This window comes from Motacilla alba, chromosome 1 (genome assembly GCF_015832195.1).
Source record: "Motacilla alba alba isolate MOTALB_02 chromosome 1, Motacilla_alba_V1.0_pri, whole genome shotgun sequence".
Lineage (NCBI taxonomy): Eukaryota > Metazoa > Chordata > Aves > Passeriformes > Motacillidae > Motacilla > Motacilla alba.
This window is the reverse complement of record NC_052016.1, coordinates 25242581-25249239: the sequence shown is the minus strand read 5'-3', so window position 1 is coordinate 25249239 and position 6659 is coordinate 25242581.

The window sequence follows — 6659 nt, the reverse complement described above, 5'->3', positions numbered from 1 at the left end:
AAATTAATCTCTTGCATTAAACTTTCTTATGCATGCTGTCATTGCAAGTGAGGGAGAAAATACCATGATGTGAGCTCCTGAGAGAGGATGACGGTGCCTTTCCTTGGGAAGGAAAGCACCTTGCCACTGTATTGGTGTGGAGATGACTGGTTGCCCAAGGGAGGTAAAGGCCAGCAGCATCTTTCTCTCTTGGCAGAGCAATCCCCAGGGCTATTCAGTTTTGGGAGTGGTATCCAAATTTCAGAGGTTGGCTCATGAAGGAGGATTACATTACCTCTCCTTGGGAAGGAAAGCGCCCAACTCCAGTGTTTGTAGTGCAGAATTGTAGGGTGCCTATAGAAATTCTTGGCCAGGAACAACTTTCTCTCTTGGCACTTTTTGTGTGTGAGCCATCCCCAGACATATTTTGGAGGTGGTCTCAAGATTCTGGAGTGGGCTCCTGAAAGATCAAATTACCTTTGCTTGGGAAGGAAAGCACCTAGCCCCATTATTGGTGTTGCAGATAATAAGATGCCATGGGGAGTTAACAGCCAGGAATATTTTATTTTCTTGGAAGCCTTTGTATGGGAGCAATCCTTGGACATGTTCCGTTTTGGAGCTCAGCTGCGTATTTCAGTGTTGGGCTCACAAAAGAGGATGACAGCACCTTTCCTCAGGAAGGAATGCACATAGTGCCCGTGTTGGTGATTTAGATAAAAGGCTGTCCTGGATGCTTTTGTGTGAGACCAGTCCCTGAATGCATTCAGGACTGAATGAATTCAGGATGGCTCCAATTTTCAGAGCAGGTCTTCTGAAAAAGAATGACAATATCTATCTGTAGAAAGGACACAGCCTGATCCCACTTTCGGTGTTGGAAATGCGAGGTGCCCAGGGAGTATAAAAAACAACACGTTTCTCTCGTAGCCTTTTTCCTATGGTAGCAATCACCAGTTGTATTCAGTTTTGGAGCTGGTATCCGAAGTTAGGAGAGGGGTTTCTGAAGAAGTACAGCAGTAGCTTTTCTTGGGAAGTGAAGGCACATACTCCCAGTGTTGGGAATGTAGGTAATAGGCTGTTCATGGGGTATAAAGGCTAGGAAGGGTTTTCCGTCCTGGCACATTTTGTGTGAGAGCAATGTATTCCATAATTCTGCAGGTAGTATGCAGAATTGGGTAAGTGGGCTCCTGAAGGAGGTATCTTTCCTGGGGAAGGAAAGCATGTATTGACAGTTAGGGTGCTCTAGATGACTGTCTGCTTGATGGAGGTAAAGGCCAGAAACATCTTTCTGTCCTGGAACCTTCTGTGTGGGAGCAGATCTTGAACATATTCAGTTTTGGAGTTCAGCTGCAAATTCCAGAGGTGGGATTCTGAAATAGGATGTCACTACTTTTCTTTGGGAAGGAATGCACAGTAGTCTCAGTGTTGGTGGGAATTTGTCTTTGTCCTGCAAGATCAAGGATAGCAAACCAGATACATCAAAATAAATTATTTACTCTCATAGTCTTCAGACAACATCCCCTATTTGCTTACCACCTCCAAAAAAGAATCAGTCTGGGCTTTGAGCCAAAACAAAAGGTGCCAGGACAGAAAGCTTGTGCTGGCCTTTACCTCTCCTGGGCAGCCTCTCATCTGCACCACCAGCATGGGGACTAAGTGCTTTCCTTGCAAAGTTGAATGGTGCTGCCATAAATTTCAGAATACCTCCTCCAAAATTTGAATCTGATCACCATCATTAAAGACATCCAGGGATTGCTCCCAAACAAAAGATGGCAGAACACAAAGCTGATGCTGGTCCTTCTCTCTCCTTGGCTGACTCATCTGCTCCAACAATACTGAGCTGAGTGCTCTTCTGCCCAAGGAAAGGCAGTCTCATCCACTTTCTGGAGTCCACATCCAAAACTGAAATACAGCCTTCAATTCTTAATGGATTCCAAAATTTAGGCTACGCAGGACGCCCCAAGAGAACAAACTGTTGCTGGCTTTTAGGTCTCCTGAGCAGCCTCGTGTCTTCAACCACCACTGGGGCTACATGCTTTCCTTCACAAGGAAAGATACCATTCACTTTTTGAAGCGCATATACAAAATTTAAATTCAATCTTCAGGCTAAGCTCAAAATTGAATATGTCCAAGGATTGCTCCAACACAACAGGTGCCAGGCTAGAAAGCTGTTGCTGGCCTTCACCTCCAGTGGGCAGCTCTTAAAAACACTGGCTCCCCAGGTTTTCCTTCCCATGGAGCAGCAGTTTACCAGCCGTAAGAGGGACTGAATGCTGCTAGAGTGTGATGTGAATTAAGGGTTGCAAATGGAATCTGGAGGCCAGACAAACTTTCCTGCCCTGGCACATTGCTTTTTGCCAGTACTGACAATTTCAACTTGGGATGTGGACACTTCATTGCTTCTGGAGAATCAGGACATTTACCTCTTTTGCAACTACACTGCTGCCATCGTGTGGAGCTGAGCAACTGCAACGAGGAAGGTAAAAGACACCTCAAGCTTTTTTGTTGGGACGCTGTTAGTGAGGGAGCAGTTAGTAAACTGTTCGGGATCTTGGGTCTGTAAGAGGGAAAAAATGGGAAGGTACATAGAGAAGGAAACTGAACAGCACCAGGGTGTGCACAGGCTGCAAGCAGAATGTGATGCCCAGTACTTTCTTTTTGTTCTAGGGCCTTACTCTGGGGGTTATTGGAGATTTCAAACTGGCACATGGACTCACCAGACTGTAAGAGTATGAGACCCTGCATACAGCTGGCAAGAAGAGTGCATAGCCCCAGTGTTTGTGGTGCACTGATAGGCAGTGAGAAGGGGCAGTCCAGCAAATCCTTTTTTAGTGGTACATTTTTCTGTGTGAGCTGTAGCTGTTTAATTTCCTGTGTCCACAGCAGCTATCCCAAAAGCCCAGTTATGTCCTTTTGGGTCCTTGAAATACCTTTTCCTGAGGCAATCTATGCCCAGGATGTCCCAGGCCTCTGGGCCAGTCACAATGGGGTGATTCTGCCATTTGTTCACAGTCAGGCTCACTCAGCTTCCAGCACAGCCACTGTTGGGATCCCCCTGTCACCCCAGAAACACAGATAAGATTCTGCCTCTACATATCTTGATGGCATCAGGGTATTTTGTGCACCGGTGTCAATTAAAGCCTTATATCTGATGCCAGGCCATTGGATCCACACAGTCCAATAGATCAGATTGTCCCTTTCCTCCACCTGGCAGGACACAGGGCCCCTCTAGTTCTCATCATGGTACTCACTGCTCACTTGTAAACATGAACTGGAATCTTCCAAACGGATTGGAACTAAAATCAGCCTTCCTGCTGAGGCATTTATACCTGTGCTGCCAGGGCAGAGGTGGGTTTTCCATCCCACTTCTTTATGTGCTCTCCGCAGTCATGCAGGTAAAACCGAAGGTTACTTGTGGTATCACCCTCTCTCTCAAGCAGAAGGTTCCTGCTTCCAGTAGCAGAGACTCCAGGCTCTGGGGCTGGGGTGTGGGACACTTCTTTTGATCACTGGTAGTCCTCTTTAAATTGCTGCAGGTCCTTGGACAGTCTTTCCATGGACAAGACACAGGCCTGGGGAGGGAAGGGGGGCAGAAAAAATGCTTCATATAGCTGGAGTTTGATAGAGAGGTTTGATAACTACTCTTTGTTCTTCTTCTTTCCATAACAACACTGCCAATGACCTGTCATATGACACTGGCATGCTCTGTCAGAACTTCTGCCACAGAGTTTGTGTACACTGGACTTCATCTAGATTTACAGGGGATTGCTCTTAATTTGAATCCTTATAGATTATCTCCAGCACCACTAATCTCTCCAAGATACTGGGTACCTTGGTGCTCCATGGTGTTCTGCTTGTCTCAGTGCACTACTCAATCCTCCTTGAGACAATGCCTTTCCCTCACGCTTGGCAGGAGTTGCCTTCAGAGCCTGAGAGTTTTTGTCCTCTTCCCGATGCCCTTGTCAATGTTCACATCCCAGGACGAGGATCCCAGTTGCTTGGCTTCACTACCATCCCGTTCCATACTGTGGGCCAGGATATCCCAGCACTGGAGTAGCCAGGTCACCAGGGGCTCACCTAACTGGCGGCTGGAACCTTTTCACACATCTTCCAGCTCACCTGGGGACATGGACCAGGTGATTTTCTCTGGCCCTGCCTCCTCCTCCTGTTCTGAGGGCCCTGCTTTGCCATCCCTCACTAACTGAACTGCTTTTGTCTCGGATCCCTTCTTCCGTGCAGGGGAGGCTGCTCCCAGCACGGGCTGTTCCCCTGGCTCAGCTGCAGTTGGCGTGGCCATGGTGCCTGTTGCTCTGTCTCCTCCTCCTCCCTGAGGCTGCTGCCCACTGACCACCAGTGTCCAACAGAGAGTAGCCAGGGCCCAACGCTCTGCAGTAAGTTGCTCATCTCTGGAGTTGACACAGCATCTCCTTGCAAATATTCTGTCACTTTATCAGAGTCCTGTAGTTGTTCGGGGGTGAACTCCCAAACCACCGGAGCAGAGAATTTCTCAAAAAATTGGCCAATTTTCTCGCACATTCCATGCCACTCATGACTATTCCCCCTCGGGACAGGTCTCTGAATGGCCTTCTTGGAAATCTCTCTTCTGCCTCCAAAGGTGACTCTAAACACAGTGTGGACTGCACTGAGACATACCAACAAGAACGTGCTTTCCTTCCCATCCAAAGGGAATTAAAAATTCTCAAAAGCTGTTGTAACAGGCCCGAAGGAGGAAAAGGGGGGGAAAATGGAGAAAATCATCCTTCCCCTGTTCCCCCCGCAGACGAGGTATGGTTATTAATGGACTTCCAAAGGCAGGGCTGAAGTAAGGGCAGGAGAGCAACACTGAATACACATCCCAGAGTACCCTCCTTGCCCTTGATGTTACTGTGTCATAAACTCACCTCCCACAGCACAGCAACAAAGAAATGCGGATCCTTGTCCCTGCTCTGTCAAAGGTCACCCCGAGGAGCACGTACAGGAATACAGGAACAGAGCCAGGGTAAGGTACCATACCCACGTGAACAGACCAAGCACCGTCGTGACCAGTGGCCCAGGACCTAATACAGCAAATGCTGGGATCAAATTTGTTTCCAACCCACTCTATTGTGGGTTGTGCCCTCATTGTGCCTCACACTGGGACCCAAGTAAGGCTGTCTTGGTGTAGGAATGCTACTTCCAGATTTACTGCTCCCACTGAAACCACGCTAAACTATGAGCCACTTGGTCACTTCTCCCCCTCCCCGAGGCAGGAGATTTGGGGGTACAAAAGGTGAAGATCATGGGTTGAGATAGGAACAATTTCCTAGAGAAAAAAAAAACAATAACAGCGAAAGTATCAATAATAGAGAACTGTGACCGCTCCCTCAGCTCCAATGGACACTTACCTGTCACTCCCAGCCCCTTGCCCAACGACCCTCTTCAGCTCTCTTACAGACTTCCTTCAGGTCCTCTTCAAGATACCGAAATCAGTAACATTTTTAGCAGAGAAAGATCAAATCTGTCACTATTAAATCATGCAACTACAACTGCAACACTATTTCAAATATCCAAACTATGATTTATGTAGGTATGTGAATTCCAGTGTTAATCCTATTGTGTTCACTTGAGAAATCCAGCTTTCAAAGATTATTTTTTTCTGACATATTGGCATAGTCAACCAGAACCAGTACCCACATCATTTGCTTCACTCCCTTCCTAAAGCAAAAAAGCTCACCAAGTTGTACTGCAACAACTCCTTGACAGATGAATTTATTGAAGCAATTTTTAAAAGCAGGTATTTCTGAGTGTGCTCCATCAATCCCAAGCGTTAAAAAAAACCCCAACTATCCAGTGTCCCAAGGAAGTGTCCATGTTACAAATGGTATGTGTTTAATATACTCATATCACATGCCGTAATGATAAACATTATTCAGTATGCAGATTAATTGCTACAGTTCCCTGAAAAAAAGGTGGGCACACATGGAGAATTTTTAGCTCTTACAAGGCTATTACAGCTCTCCACCTGCCTTGGACCCCAAGATCTAGTCACTAGTGTTCTCATGTCTATCAACAGATTTTTGAAGTGGTTTTCACTTACTTTTAAATTAAATGCCTTGGGTTTTTTAGGACTAGACTTAGATGATATTTAGTGGTGAGAGGAATGGCAGATTTGTCTTTACAAACAAGCTGTGGGTCTGCTGGTAGATAAAACTAGCAGTGAGACAAAAGAAACAATGGGAAGGGTTCCACTGACTGATGAATGGAAAAAGATATTTGCTTTTACAAATAAACTTTAGGTTTGCTGATAAATTAAATTAGGCACCGAAAGATGAAACAATGGGGAAGAAAACCCCTAAATTCCATAAGAATTAAAAATTAAAACTGAGGATTATATATTAGAGGGAAATCTTTGGGATCAGGTGTACCAGGAAGTCTGTACCTCTCAAGTACCTCAGCCAGTGAGGAAAGAGAGAGGGAAATGTGCCAGGAAATGAGGATAAAAAGGAGGCTGCATCCTCCAAAAATTTGAGAGACCCCAGGGGAATGCCCCATGGCCTCTCCCTTTATTCAAACTCCTGTGTCTCCTTTTTGGACGTAAACCGCTGGTGTTTGTGGAGTAATTTTCCTAACTGTGGGAAGTGTAACATTTTAATATTTACAACATAAATACTTCAAAGATTTCAAAATACCTTCATTTTGCTCCA